Raw genomic sequence first — 15,637 nt, 5'->3', positions numbered from 1 at the left:
TTGTTGGGCAGACAGGATGGACCGTGAAGGTCTTTTTCTGCCGTCATCTACTATGTTACTATTACCCTTCATTAGATGCAGGCCTCACCTGGGTAAGAGTGACTAAATAGGTCAATCTCAGAAACAGAAAAATTTGCCCAAATCTTGGTTGTATCCCCATTGCGTGCATGCAGAGGTAGTTCTGGTTTTCTTAAGGAAATGAGAATTGCATTTTCATGTCTATAAAAAGGTAACACCAGAACTGGCTCAAGCCTGTTCCTTTTGAGATGGAGTAATATAGTCACTTCCACCTGTCAAAATTCTTCTGTGTTATTGCTTAGACATTACACAATAACATCTGGTGCTTTCTGATGCATGCGGATGGTAATTATATAAGCCTCTTTCACAAGTGAAATGCTAATTTATATGCATAAAAGGCTTCATAAAATTAGGTCACACACATATAGGTATACACATATAGAAGTGCATAGGGGTCCTTTTACTAAGCTGCATTAGGCACTAATGCACCACTAACACAGCAAAAGTGGCCAAACATGTGACACGCTAAGGATTGACATTCTGGGTATGACAAACATAGAAGGGTTTATTTTCAAAACAAAAAAAAGTCCAAACAATGTCATAAGGTGGCAGAAAAACATTTTTCTCTCAAAAATGTCCAAGTTGCGATTTTCAACGCCCTGATTTTAGATATTTTGATCCACAGTTCATCCAAATTTCAAGGGGATGTGTTGGGGACATATTTTGGGCAGGATATGTTTTTTCTGCAATAATGGAACAAAATGAAAATGTCTAGGGCCAAAATTAAGATGTTTTTGGCTAGACCTGTTTCAAGTCACCAAAAAGTGCCCTTATTGACCAAATGACCACTGGAGGGATCAAGGCATAACCCCCTTACTCTTTCAGTCAACTTTGGCCGTTTCCGCGACAGATTGCAGTTGGAGATGCCCAAAATCGGCTTTCGATTATACCAATTTGGGCGCCCACGGGAGAAAGACGCCCATCTGCCGATTTGGGTCGAAATATGGGCGTCTTTCACTTTCGAAAATAAGCTGGCTTGTAAACCATCTGCCACACCTGTCCTTGCCAGCTGGGGTACAAAACAGAATACAACAGGAATTGGTGCAAAGTCACTGCAATGTCGTTCTTTCTTTAATCTTATAATGAGGTACTGCATTGTATATGTAGCTGTATAACACATGAACAATCAAGTGCACACAGTAGATTACATATTTTAATTCAATGTAGTAAATCAGTATTCCTTGAATTAGAAAACAATTATCTAGGTTTTTTTTATTGAGACCTATAGTTGGCAAGCAAGTTAATGAGCTTGCTAAGCTACCTATTATGCACAGCTCTGAAGAAATCTAAAGGTGGTTATACTTATGTCCTTAGCTGCAAGGATCTGATGTTATAAAGATACTAGAAAATGCACCCTTTATGGAACAAAATCTAACTTGGGGGCTAGAATCCCATGCAAGAATATATCAGCATACATTAACCAGTTCAGGTCCCAAGTGGGACTCGTATTCACAGAGAGATTACGGTGACTTGCTTAATGTCGATTTTTCTGGTTTGAGGGTTAGAATACTATGAGAATAAGAATGATTGTCCTTGGAAGAGAGGAAACTGGACATGCCACTCTGCACCATTGTTTTCAGTCCATGTAGGTGACCTGGAGCCAATCTTGACAGGATAACATGTGCTCTCTCCAGCCTATCTTTCCCAGCAGGTGTCAGTAAGGCTGGCACTCCAGGGACCTCAAGATAATGGAAATTGAATAAACACTAAATGAAAACAACAAGAAAGATCAATGTGGACTCAGAATTAGCTTGTACAAAATGCATACTGCGTACATTGATTTAATGTATAAAATTCTTGCAGTATACTAAGACTTGCTCTCTCAGCATCCATATGGAATTATTTATTTTGGTTGTTTATTTCAACAAATCTCATTTTCTACATTTGAAACTTATTTTTATTGCTATCATTGTCATCATTCACAGAATCCCATGCTAGGCAAGGTGGCAGTTCTTGGTTGGATTTCCATAGGCACAGTCTACTTTGCAGACTCCAAGTTTTGTATGTCCTCAGGGGCCCTTGTATTAAGCCTCATGGGTGCCCACGTGCACCCAAAGAGCGTCAATTTTGAGTTACTGCCCGGCTACCACGTGGCCCTTGCAGTAATTTCATTTTTGACATGCGTCCACTATGTGCACAGGAAAATATTTTTATTTTCTGGTGCGCGGGCTGTAATCAGGCAGTAACTGGCGTTTTACTCGCATAGACCGTTACTGCCCGGTTACCGCATGAGACCTTACCACTAAGTCAATGGCTGGCGGTAGGGTCTTAGACCCAAAATGGACGCCCGGCAATTTTCATTTTGCCACACGTCCATTTTCGGCAAAGATTTTTAAAAAGCACTTTTTACAGCTGTGCTGAAAAATGATTCTGCACGCACTCAAAACACACGTCTACACTACCACAGGCCATTTTCAGCGCACCTTAATATCACAGAACCAAATGAAAGAGAAAATCAGCAATGGAAGTTCTCATTCATGGAGTACTTAATCCCATAATTATAGGAAAAATTTTAAAATAAGATGTATTTCATAAGTCATCATTTGTTGTTGTGTAAAACTGTTCCTTACAGCTTGGTAAAGATGTATGCTTCTTAGAGGTAACCGTTTAGCTAATCTGCTAAACTATAATCTCCCAAAGATTATTATTATTATTATTATTTATTGCATTTGTATCCCACATTTCCCACCCCTTTGCAGCCTCAATGTGGCTTACAATACATCATGAATAGTGGAAATATATAATAAGATAAACAATTAGTATTATGGAAGGATCTTGGGTAACATGATAATGAAAAAGTATGATATTAGTATAACAAACAAATATAATAAGACAATACTGGATATATATAGAGGAGTTCACATTTGTTGATCTTTGTGGTATGCCTTGTCAAAGAGATGGGTCTTCAGTAGTTTGCGGAAGTTAGTTAGTTCATAGATCGTTTTTAAGTTGCGCGGCAGCGCGTTCCAGAATTGTGTGCTCAGGTAGGAAAAGGTTGACGCATGCATTAGTTTGTATTTTAGACCTTTACAGTTAGGGAAGTGAAGATTGAGGAATGTGCGGGATGATTTTTTAGCATTCCTGGGTGGTAAGTCTATCAGGTCTGACATGTAGGCAGGGGCATCTCCGTGAATGATTTTGTGGACTAGGGTACATATTTTGAACGTGATGCATTCTTTAAGTGGGAGCCAGTGTAGCTTTTCTCCTAGGGGTTTTGCACTTTCATATTTTGATTTACCGAATATGAGTCTAGCTGCAGTGTTCTGGGCTGTCTGAAGTTTCTTGATTATTTGCTCTTGGCAGCCAGCATAGAGTGCGTTGCAGTAGTCTAGATGACTGAGTACCATTGATTGTACCAGGAGGCTGCATACTTATTTCACAATACTACATCCTGAACATTTACATTAGTGGAAAAAAGCAGTAGATTAATTGTACATCATACAAATATTAATTTTACTACAACTTGAAGAGGCATTTAAGCCTGGCTTTCTAATAATTTCTAAAGAAAAACTGGAGGAAATGTCCACTTGGGTCCGGATTCTATATATGGGGCCTAAAATTAACTCACGGTTGGCAATCGCACCTAAATGTATTCTAAATACCGCATGTAAATCTATGTGCAGTATTTAGAATACACTTAGGTGTAGTTCATGCGACTGAATCTATGCGCGTCCATTTATGCCAACGAAAAACTGGTGTAAATCCCCGAGCATAGATTTACGCGCACTAGCCAGCAATGAACATAGATTTTGGAACGCCCATGAAATGCCCATTTCCACACCCTTAACCACACCCCTTTTGCCTGTGTGTGTTAGAATTCAGGCAAATATGCTTAGCAACGTATGCATGTAAATCTTAATTTTTTCCAATTAGTGGTCATTATTGCTTGTCAAGAGCTGTAAATGATTAACACTTTGTTATACCAATTAATCTACGTGCGTAGTTATAAAATATGCCTGAATTTACATGCAGAAATGCACATATATCTAGGTGCGCCATGTAGAATTGTTAAGATCCAATTATTGACAGCGCACTGATTAACTAGTTAACCAAATAAGTTAAGCGCACTGATATAGAATACACTTTGATTTCTGCATAGAAATTAAGGCACTAAATATAGAATCCCAGGGTTACTGTGTTACAGTGGCATAGATACGTGGGGCCAGGGGGCCTGGGCCCCCGTAGATTTCACCCTGGACCCCCCTGCCGACGACCCTCTCGACCCCACCTCCCGCCGCCAACCCACCGTCGCTGTCTCCTGCCTTTACTGGTGGGGGACCCCAACCCCTGCCAGCCGAGGTCCTCTTCTTCTTGCAAAAGGCTTCCTTCTGTTTCTGACGTCCTGCATGTGAGGCCACGAGGGGCCTGGGCCCACGTAGATTTGGCCCTGGACCCCCCTGCCGACGACCCTCTCGACCCCCCTCCCGTATGTGCAGGACGTCAGAAACAGAAGGAAGCCTTTTGTGAGTAGAAGAAGAGGACCTGGGCTGGCGGGGGTTGGAGTCTCCCGCCAGCAAAGGTAGGCGACGGCGGGTTGGCGGCGGGAGGTTGGTCGAGAGGGGTGGCAACGGCGGGGGGGGGGGCAATGTTGGTGGTGGCGGGGTCGGCAATGGTGGGGTCAGCAATGGTGGGGTGGATCGACGGCGCTGGGGGGGGGGCTAAAATGTGCCCCCTCACCTCGGGCTCTGGACCCCTCCTCCTGCCGAAGTCTGGCTACGCCCCTGCTGTGTTATGCCAGTTCATTTTATCCACATTCTTGCCCAGAGGTGTTTTTTTTTCCCATTACTTCTATCTGATCTCATTTTTATAACACTCATTTATCACTACTTATTATAATTGGATAACTTTTAGGAGGCAGTCCGTACTGAAAAGGCACCTTATGAAAACCAAATGACTGATTCAGAAATACTCTCCTGACATATAACTTTAAATTGGCTTCATTTGAAAAGAATGAAAATAATTTCTGCTTTGTAACTGATCCAGGACTTGTGATTAAAATATATTGTGGTCTTGCATGACTTTCACCGCTGTCATTTTCTGAGCTTCTAACTGTGGTTCTTGTTGCATTTCCCATGTCAGCCAGAAACCACTTTGCCGAGTTTCTAAAATACAGTGATCAAACTGCCAAACCAATGAGATAGAAGGTAGAAACACAGAACATGACAGAAATGAAGGTGAACAATAGGTATGTGCAAAGGGAAAAGCTTTTTGTTACTATTTTCTGGTTTTTGGCTTTTCTTCCCTGATTTTCAGATTATTTTTACATTTTCTTTCACATATTCATATTAAAAACATTTGTAATGGGTGATATAACTTTTTCATGTATGCAAATCAATTCTATGCATATCAATAATTTAAAGGGTCCTTTTACTGAGGTGCGCCGAAAAATGGCCTGCGCTAGTGTAGGCACGCATTTTGGACATGCGCAGGTCCATTTTTCAGCGCACCTGTAAAAACAGGACTTTTTTTTGGGGGGTGAAAATGGACGTGTGGCAAAATTAAAATTGGCACATGTCCATTTTGGTTCTGAGACCTTACCACCACCCATTCATTTAGCGGTAAGGTCTCACGCGTTAATCGGGCGGTAATCGTCAGCGCGTGCACACTGCCATTTACCTCCTGGTTAGCGCCACGCGCCAGAAAATAAAAAAATATTTTCTGACACGTGTATCGGACGTGCGTAAAAATTTGAATTACCGCCCGGGGCACGCGGTAGCCAGGCAGTAGTTCTAATTTGACACGCATTGTACGTGCATAGGCGCCTAAACGCCTTAGTAAAAGGGCCCCTAAGTTAACATAAATCAATTTTGCACACTCTAAGGGGCCCTTTTACTAAGATGTGCTAAGAAATGGACATACGGCTCCTGTTACAAAGTTGCGGGTGAGCACTAGTGCATGCTTACTGTAGTTGAAAAGGGCTTACTGCGGATACATTGAGACGTCTGTGGTAATTTAGCAATATGCACATGCAAATCACATGCTAAAAATTTCATTTATTTTTTACCACAGTAGAGGCATGTCTGGGGCAGAGAGTGGGCATTTCTATGCTAATTGCCACGTACTAACTGATTAGCTTGGGATTAGCGTATGAGCCTGAAAATTACACTTGGGAAAAATACCCCTGGGCGTAGTCTCTATAGTACACCTACATTTTATAGAATAGGCTTACGTTTCCACGCAGTATATAAAATTGTGCTGAGTGCCTCTTTACATGACCAAATTTAAGGGTCCTTTTACTAAGCTGCGTTAGGGCCTATGCGCACCCAACATGTGCCAATTCCGAGTTACCACCCGGCTACTGCATGTGCCAGGCGGTAATTTCATTTTTGGCATGCGTCCCCTACTGCCGATTGCACTGCCCAATTACCACCAGTACACCCCAGCACTTTTTGTACATAAGTACATAAGTAATGCCACACTGGGAAAAGACCAAGGGTCCATCGAGCCCAGCATCCTGTCCACGACAGTGGCCAATCCAGGCCAAGGGCACCTGGCGATCTTCCCAAACATACAGACATTCTAGACATGTTATTCCTGGAATTGTGGATTTTTCCCAAGTCCATTTAGTAGTGGTTTATGGACTTGTTCTTTAGGAAACCGTCTAACCCCTTTTTAAACACTGCTAAGCTAACCGCCTTCACCACGTTCTCCGGCAACGAATTCCAGAGAAAACTTTTCTCCGATTTGTTTTAAATTTACTACACTTAAGTTTCATCGCATGTCCCCTTAGTCCTAGTATTTTTGGAAAGCGTGTATCACCAGATATGACAGTGCGTGGTGAGTATCGCTGGGCTGTTGCGGTAGCCCAGTGGTAATTCCTGTTTAGCGACCGGTAAGCCCGCATTGAGCTTACCACCACTTTGTAAGAAGGGCCCTCAAAAACTAGTTTTTTGCTTATTAATAAAGTCAGTTACAAAAAAAAAGATCACTGAAACCCTTTCCACTTTTATCTTCCTTACTCTATCCTCTACAATTGATATATCTTCTTATTCTTCACGTGACTTGCTTGGAAACAGTCCGATTATGTACGGTAGCTGGATATTTTAATTTAAACATTTTAAAAATAAGATAATTTTAGTTTTTTTTATAGCTGTTTTACAGTTAGGGTTTATTGGAAGAGTTTTCATAACCACAGACAGCCACATCTGGCTTTCGTTATTGCCGTGCAGTTGATCTTCCCCTGAGTATATTGGTTACGGCCAGATCTTATAATTCTATAAGCATCATAATATTTTAAAATAAGAAGATTGATATCAGATTCCATACCTTTTTTTTCTTTTGCCAAAGAAAAGAATTTAACTAGACAGGGATACAGTTTGAGATCCTTGACACTCTTTTGGAAGTACAAAATAAATATACTGTATTATGACTTGAGAATTTTACCACGAATTACATAAAAGAACAGACAGAACCTACGAAAATGCAAACATGATTATTTAATTAACAGAAGATGCATGGATAAAAGTTTTAGGCACGTGGGAGGGTGGAGTCTAAAGAGGTTAGGGCTCTTCTGCTTGGAGAAGCGATGGCTGAGGGGAGATAAAATCCTGAATAGAGTGGAACAGGTCAGTGGCATAGGAAGGGGGGGCGGTGGGGCGGTCTGCTCCGGGTGCATGCCGCTGGGGGGGTGTCAGCGCCGCTGGTTCCCTGCTCTCTCTGCCCCGGAACAGGTTACTTCCTGTTCCGGGGCAGAGAGAGCAGGGAACCAGCGGAGCCGACACAGCTCCTAGCAACGTGAACTCGGGGCGGAGCGGCTTTCCCGCCCGCCTCCTTTAGTAAGAATGCGCTCCGGGGAGGGGGGGTGCACGCCGAGGGGGGGGTGTGCGCCGAGGGGGTGTGTGTGTGCCAAGGGGGATGCGCCGTGCTGCACCGGGGGGGGGTGTGCAGCAGTGAAGCGCCCCAGGTGTCAGGCGCTCTCGCTACGGCACTGGAACAGGTAAACTTAAATTGATTGTTTACCCTATAAAAAATACTAGGGGACACTCCATGAAGTTACACAGTAGCACATTTAAATGGGAGAAAATATTTTTTTCACTCAGGGCCATAAGTAGCGCCTAACAATTGGCACTGAAAATTTAACACACTTATCCTCGGATTCTATATATGGTGCCTAGATTCCGCGCAGAGATACGCGCGTATCTTAATTGGCAAAACAAGATAATCAGAGTTTTTAACAGCAGTTAACAGTCAATAACAAGCACTAATTGGCAATAATTACAATTTATGTGTACAAATCGCTAGGCGTATTCTATAATGAACTGCGCCTAAATTGCAAAGCACGCAGTTCAAAATAAACATGCATAGCTTAAAAGGGGTGTGTTTATGGTCGTATTTATGGGTGTTCCAAAATTTCCACATGTAATTACAGAATGGGTCAGTGCATCTAAATCTTTGCGCATGGATTTACACCAGGGTTTTATTGGTGTAAATGAATGAGTGTAGACTTAGGCGCTATGTTATCGACTAAATGTATTCTATATACCACACCTAAATTTTATAGAATACGCTTAGCTCCGTGTGGATTTTTTAGATGCTATGGTTCAAAAATAGTGGGAATAACTTTTGTCTGTAATCTTTTTTTATGATAATTTTACAAACTTTTTACAAGCCATACACTTGTCAAACAGAAACACAGCATACAATAAGCAAATAAAGGAAACATCGTAATGTGAAATAAAGTCAGCTTTCTTAGACCACCATTAATTGGGGAACGTGGCTGGATCATAGAAGATTTATCGTAAGCAACTTCAAATAGGAATATAAAGGCTACGTGTGATTACCTCACCTATATTACTATTTCCAACATTATTTTAACTTTTTTAAATCAAGAAAAGCTTTTAATTGCTCAGGGGGATAAAAGATATACTTCGTCTCTCCAAAGCGAACCAAGCATTTACATGGGTAAGCAAGGAAAAAAGTCCCCCCCCCCCCCCCCCCCCAGTTTCAATGTTTCCTGTTTCATGGCCAAGAAAATTTTTCTCCGTTCGTGAGTCACTTTGGTAACATCTGGATAAATCCAAATTTTTCCTCTTCCGAAAAACACATTTGAATGTTTAAAGTCTTAAAATGGTATTAAGATCTTGTTCAAACACAAAGGAAACTAAAAGTGTGACTTTCTCTATAGCATTTTCTATCGATTGCTCCAAAATAGCAGATATATTGTTCACATTAATATTTATATTTTCTCCGTCTCCACCTTCTCCTTCTTTCTTCCTTGAACTTTTAGGTAAATAACAAATCTTATTGATAGGGGGAATAGCATCCTGTGCTGTTTTCAACCAAATATCTTCTAAATAAATCCACAGGCATAGTCCCTGAGACTTTAGGGAAATTCAAGAGGCGAAGATTCAAACGCCTCGTAAAGTTCTCTATCTGCTCAATCTTTTTATGGAGAGCCAGATTATCTTTAACCACGATAAACTTGAAATCTTGAAGCTGTTCCACTTCATTTTGGATTTGTTTGATCCGAGTGGAGAGATCTTCTTTCACTGACTCAATTGTCTTGACCAAATCTTCAAATTTAAGATGCAAAGCAGTTACCTAACCTGAGGATTTCTGAAGAGTTGAGCCCATCTTATTGAGCATTAACCAAATCTTTCCAAGATTTACCTCTGTTGACGTATCTGAGACTCTGATTGAACCCTGGATCTCATTCTCTGGGTTCTTTCACTGCAACACAGGATCCTCGCCAGAGACCTCACACGCCACACTTCCGGAAACGTGTAGGCTATCTCCCAGCGAAGCAGCTGACGCCGGACAAGGAGGAATGTTGGAAGCAGAGGGGAGAGAAAGTGGTGTTTCATGTCCCAGCAGAGGTTCCGCTCCTCCAATTTCCTCTGCAGCGGGACTCACCACCTTCAGCTCACTTGGAGAGGCTCCGGCGAGGAAACGATCCAATCTCTGCTGGATTGGGGACGACACTGAGGTAGGCGGGGGAACAAACCTCACCGTCCCTTTTCTCTTTGTATGAGGCATTTTTGAAGGTAAATTAACAGGAAAAAACTCAGCCAGAGATCAGCGTCTCACACACTGCCTGGGTCACACCGCCATCTTGCCACCTTGACTGTAATCTTACTTTCGAGTTACAAGTGAATTTATTAGCAAAATATGTCTCTGGGCATTATGAAAGCTTAGAAGGATCCAGAAATATATAAATCAATAAAAGTTTGAATTGATAGTTCAGGCTCTAGTGTTATCAAAGCTAGATTACTGTAATATTACTTATTTGGGTTGCTCACATACAATCCAGAAGAATCTACCATCAATTCAGAATACAGCTATTCATTTGGGTTACTCTCTTAGGGATCCTTTTACTAAGCCACGTAAGCGTCTATGCACGCCAAAATGGAGTTACTGCCCAGCTACCACATGGCTCTTGCGATAATTTCTTTTTTGGCATGCTTGCAATATGTGCATCCGAAAAATAATTTCAGACACGTGTATTGGACGCACGCCAAGTGGCATTTGACGCGTGTAGGTCATTAATGCCCGGTTACCGTGTGAGACTTTACCACTAGGTCAATGGCTGGTGGTAAGGTCTCAGACCCAAAATGGACATGTGACAATTTTCATTTTGCTGCATGTCCATTTCCAGTAAAAATTTTAAAAAGGCATTTTTTTTATAGGTGCGCTGAAAATTGGATTTGCGCATGCCCATAACCCCCGCCTACACTACTGCAGACCATTTTTAGTAGATTTGATAGGGTATCAGCCTATTATGTTGAATCATATTAGCTTACGATTGAGGCAAGAATTACATTCAAACTATGTTGTTTAATTTTTAAAATCATTCATGGAATGGCCCCGCTATATATGGTGAATTTGATTCATATTACAGATCAAGTGTTAAAACGATCTGTTAGAAATCCATTAAAGTTGATTTTCCCCAAGTCCAAGATTATCCAAAATGTATGTCTTCTCTTTTTCATATTTGGCAGCAAAAATATGGGATTCTTTATCCATAAAGACAACTTCAGAACCAAATTATTGTCTTTTTAGAAAGGCATTAAAAACAGCTTTATTCTTGAATTATAATCGGCATAAGAAATGGTAACTAGACCGATTTGATGATTTTTTTTTAATTTATGTAAAATAAATTGTTGTAATTTCCAGGCTAATTGACCTTGCTTCTGTTTGTAATCTGCGTTGAACTCATACTGGAAGTATGCAGAATATAAAAGATGTGTATCATTATTATTATTATTATTATCTGTTAAAAGAGAAAAGGTAATTATATTTCAGGGGGCTGTGACATAAGTCTACAAAGGGAACAAACATATTAGAATTCACACCTCAGAACACACACTTTTTATGTTTGAAGGATAAGATATATTGTTAAATACCCCAATAATAGGTGATCAAGCAATCAGGAATACACACAGTGAATCAGAACACAGGTGTTAGATCTCAAATTCAAGCGGTTACCTGCTTCTTTTGACTTACAGAACTTACAGATCTTTGTCTACTTTCTATTAACAGGTCCCAGTGTTCCAACAGCTGAAGAATGGCTGGGAAACATTGTGTCACCAATCCTCAGCCCCGCTACAGCTTCTGCCTCCATCCAGATTGTTGGCAGGATCCAAGAGGAGGGGTTAGTTCTTATTAGAACTTATTCTTAGTTAGTGGAGGAGTGGCCTAGTGGTTAGGGTGGTGGACTTTGGTCCTGGGGAACTGAGGAGCTGAGTTTGATTCCCACTTCAGGCACAGGCAGCTCCTTGTGACTCTGGGCAAGTCATTTAACCCTCCATTGCCCCATGTAAGCCGTATTGAGCCTGCCATGAGTGGGAAAGCACGGGGTACAAATGTAACAAAAATAAAATAGATACTATTGGAGATTCTACATGGAATGTTGCTACTATTGGAGATTCTACATGGAATGTTGCTATTCCACTAGCAACATTCCATGTAGAAGGCTGCGCAGGCTTCTGTTTCTGTGAGTCTGACGTCCTGCACATACGTGCAGGACGTCAGACTCACAGAAGCAGAAGCCTGCACGGCCACATTGGTGATCTGCAAAGGCCAACTTCTACATGGAATGTTGGAATAGCAACATTCCATGTAGAATCTCAAATAGTAGCAACAGTGGAGGAGTGGCCTAGTGGTTAGGGTGGTGGACTTTGGTCCTGAGGAACTGAGTTCGATTCCCACTTCAGGCACAGGCAGCTCCTTGTGACTCTGGGCAAGTGACTTAACCCTCCATTGCCCCATGTAAGCCGCATTGAGCCTGCCATGAGTGGGAAAGTGCAGGGTACAAATGTAACAAAAAAAAAAATGCAAGATGGCTGCAGGTTGAATCCCTCAGGAAACAAGTGGAGGAACTAGCAGAGGAGGTAGCAAAGCTTAGAAACATTCATAGTAAATGAACAATACATTGATGAAATCCTTCCTAAAGAGTCAAGGATCTCCACCAGAGGGGAAGATGAAAATGAACTGAAAGAGGACAACTGGATACAGGTCAGCTGAGCCTGCAGAATCAACACTCTAACTCTATCCTCCTTTGAGCTGAAGAACCAGCATGCAGCTCGATAGGTTGAGGATGCAAGGTCATCTCAGGAACAGGAGGATCCAGAGCTCTAAAATCCCTAAGTTGCCAGAACTGTGGCCACTAGGAAATAAAGGGTAGTGGTGATTGATGGCTCGCACCTGATGAGTACACAGAAATCCATCTGCGTACAGACATGATGCCCCAGGAAGCAGGGCCATGTCAACACGGTAAGCGAGGTAAGCATGGCAGGAGGGCGCCATCCTCTGGTGGGCGCCCCGCCGCACCATGCTTACCTCGCCCTCTTCTCCCCAGATCCTTTTCCTTTTTTTTTTTGTTTAAATTTACCTCTGTCCGGCGGCAGCGTAGCGTTAGTGAGAAGGAGGCGGCGCTCCCCCGCCCCGACGTGTCAGTCTTCCCTTCGCTCAGTTCCGCCTTCTTCTGACATCAGAAATGACGTCAGAAGAAGGCGGGACACTGAGCGAAGGGAAGACTGACACGTCGGTGCGGGGGAGCGCTGCCTCCTTCTCACTAATGCTACGCTGCCGCCGGACAGAGGTAAATTTAAACAAAAAAAAAAAGGAAAAGGATCTGGGGAGAAGAGGGCGGGTAGTGTAGCGATTGTTTTCGGGGGGCGGGGCCAACTGCAGGGTGGCGCCGGAGACCCTAGGCACGGCCCTGCCAGGAAGTGTGTTGTCTGTCCAGGAAGTGTGTTATGGAGAGCTTGCCAAGAATCATGAAGCCTCATATTATCTGGTGAAGCTTATTCATGTTGACACTAATGATACTGCTAGGTACCCCTCTAATGTACCAAAAGTGCCTTCATGACTCTAGAGGAGAGGGTGAAGCACACAGGTAGGCAGCTGGGGCTCTTATTGATCCTCCCTGTTGAGGGTAAAAGCCTGGGGCAGAGATGCTTGCATCCTGGAGATGAGTGCATGGCTGCATAGATGGTGTTTCAATGCCATTAACCAAAGGATGATATTCCAAGGTCTGCTGAGTAGAGATGCCATCCACCTATCAAGGAAGGGGTAAAGTATCTACCACAGCAGACTGGTATTTTATTCTGTTTATGTTAATGTTATTCTATTTAGTGGCTCATTTTCAAAACAGAAAAACATCCACAAAGTGGCAGACAGGTTTATTTATTTATTTATGTTTGCCATATAAAGGCTCTCAGGTCGCTATTTTTGAAACCTATTTTAATAAGATTTTCTATGCAGTGCATCTGAATCACAAGGGGGGCTTGTTGTGGTTGGGATTTGGGCATTACCAAAACTTGGACCTTTTGCTGCCATAATGGGACAAAGCAAAAAACATCCAGGATTTAGAGTTATACGCTTTGGTCTACATCTGTTCAAACTGAAGTCACAAAAAGGTGCCCCAAATGACCACTGGATGGATTAAGGCAAGACCCCCCCCCCCTTATTCCCCCAGTGGTCACTGACCCCCTCCCACTCCTCAAAGATGTGAAAGACACAGTACATACCACCTCTATGACAGTGGCAGGTGTTATGGCCAGTCCTATTAGAGCAGCAAGCAAGTCCCTGGAGTGGCCTAGTGGTCAGTGCAGTTCACTGTAGAGAAGGGGACCCAGGCCCATATCCCACTCTAACTGGTATACTTGTGGTGGAAAATATGAGCCCTCCAAAATCCACCAAAACCCTATTGTACCCACATATAGGTGACACCCGCAGACATAAGGGTTATTGTAGTGGTGTATGGTTGGATACAGTAGGGTTTTGGAGGGCTCACCATACAATATAGGAGGATAACAGTGAGATGTATGCCTGGGACCTTTATATGAAGTCCACTGCAGTGCCCCCTAGAGTGCCCCAGTGCTCTGCTGGGATGTCTGTGTGGCCAGTCTACTAAGAATGCTGGCTCCTCCTACATCCCAATGGCTTGTTTTTGTGCATTTTTCCCTTAGATGCTTTTTTTTTTTTTTTTCCAAAAATGGTCCAAAAAGATAGACACTCTGAGCACAAAAACATCTAGCAAATGGCCAGTTGCAAATCAACAAATTGTACATTTTTCTGGTTTGAAAATACCCATGTTGACTACAGGATTTTTGAAAGTTTTCCGCAAAACATCCAAATTTGGATTTAGATGTCATATTGAAAATGCCCCTCCATGTATATGGCAATAATTGTTTGTGTTTTAAAATTGTTCTTTGCATTTTTTAATCTCTTTTATGTGATACATTATGCAGTAATTTTGATAAGCCGATTATAAGAGAATGAATGGAAATACAAATACAAAATAGAAGGAACTGGAGTTCAAACACCCCATAGTTGCAAGACCAGTGACCAGTATTGATCATTAGGAAGTGAAGAGTAGTGGTAATTGGTGATTCAAGTGATACAAAGGCATCTATCTACTGAACAGATATGATGTCCTGGTCTGCCTGCCTGGTGCAAAGATCAAAGATGTTATGGAAAGGTTGCCAAGACTTATCAAACCTACTATGATCAGATGTTGCCCGTCCATGTTAGCACAAATTATACTACTAGGTATTCTCTACAAACACATCAGAACTGACTGTGTGGCTCTGGGAGAAAGGATAAAGCAAACAGAAATTTAACTATACTGAAAAAAACTGATATTTTGGAATTTATTTTTCCTGTTTTTTTCGGGTTGAAAATGATGTGTAGTTGGCATCTCCAATGTTTCAAAGAACACACGCGCCTAATTTCTATGAGGTAAGGAGGAGCCACTGTGGATTAATCTGGAAAGATGGAATAGAACATCTGTTTATACTGATGTAATACAGAGACTTTTCTCACGGGCAGAAGTAATAAGAGATTTAATTGAAGACAATATTGCTATGAGAGGGTAGATGCTAATCATACATGATTTCAATTTGCCAGAAGCTGATTGGGCAGTCTCTGCCGTGGTGTCATCTAGAAGTAACGAGATCCTGGATTCTCTACAGAGAGAACTGTTCCAGCTACTCTTAATGGGACCTATGTCATCAACACCAGTGGATATATGTACAGCGGTGATATTGTGCTGTTATCCATGTAGCTATTCATTACCACCTATGCTGTGTCCTAACTTCACCCAATACTACACAGA

At 42.1% G+C, this 15,637-nt stretch overlaps 1 long non-coding RNA gene across 1 annotated transcript; it reads left to right on the top strand.

The window, feature by feature from the left end:
* The first annotated feature begins 469 nt into the window (after nucleotides 1-469).
* On the top strand, nucleotides 470-15,310 carry LOC115474309. The gene is made up of 3 exons (XR_003942835.1): nucleotides 470-535; nucleotides 7,910-7,912; nucleotides 15,296-15,310. It is a non-coding gene; the product is annotated as an uncharacterized LOC115474309 (long non-coding RNA).
* Nucleotides 15,311-15,637: the final 327 nt, after the last annotated feature.

The sequence above is a fragment of the Microcaecilia unicolor genome, chromosome 7 (genome assembly GCF_901765095.1).
Source record: "Microcaecilia unicolor chromosome 7, aMicUni1.1, whole genome shotgun sequence".
Taxonomy (NCBI): Eukaryota; Metazoa; Chordata; class Amphibia; order Gymnophiona; family Siphonopidae; genus Microcaecilia; species Microcaecilia unicolor.
This window is presented reverse-complemented; position numbering and strand designations above follow the sequence as displayed.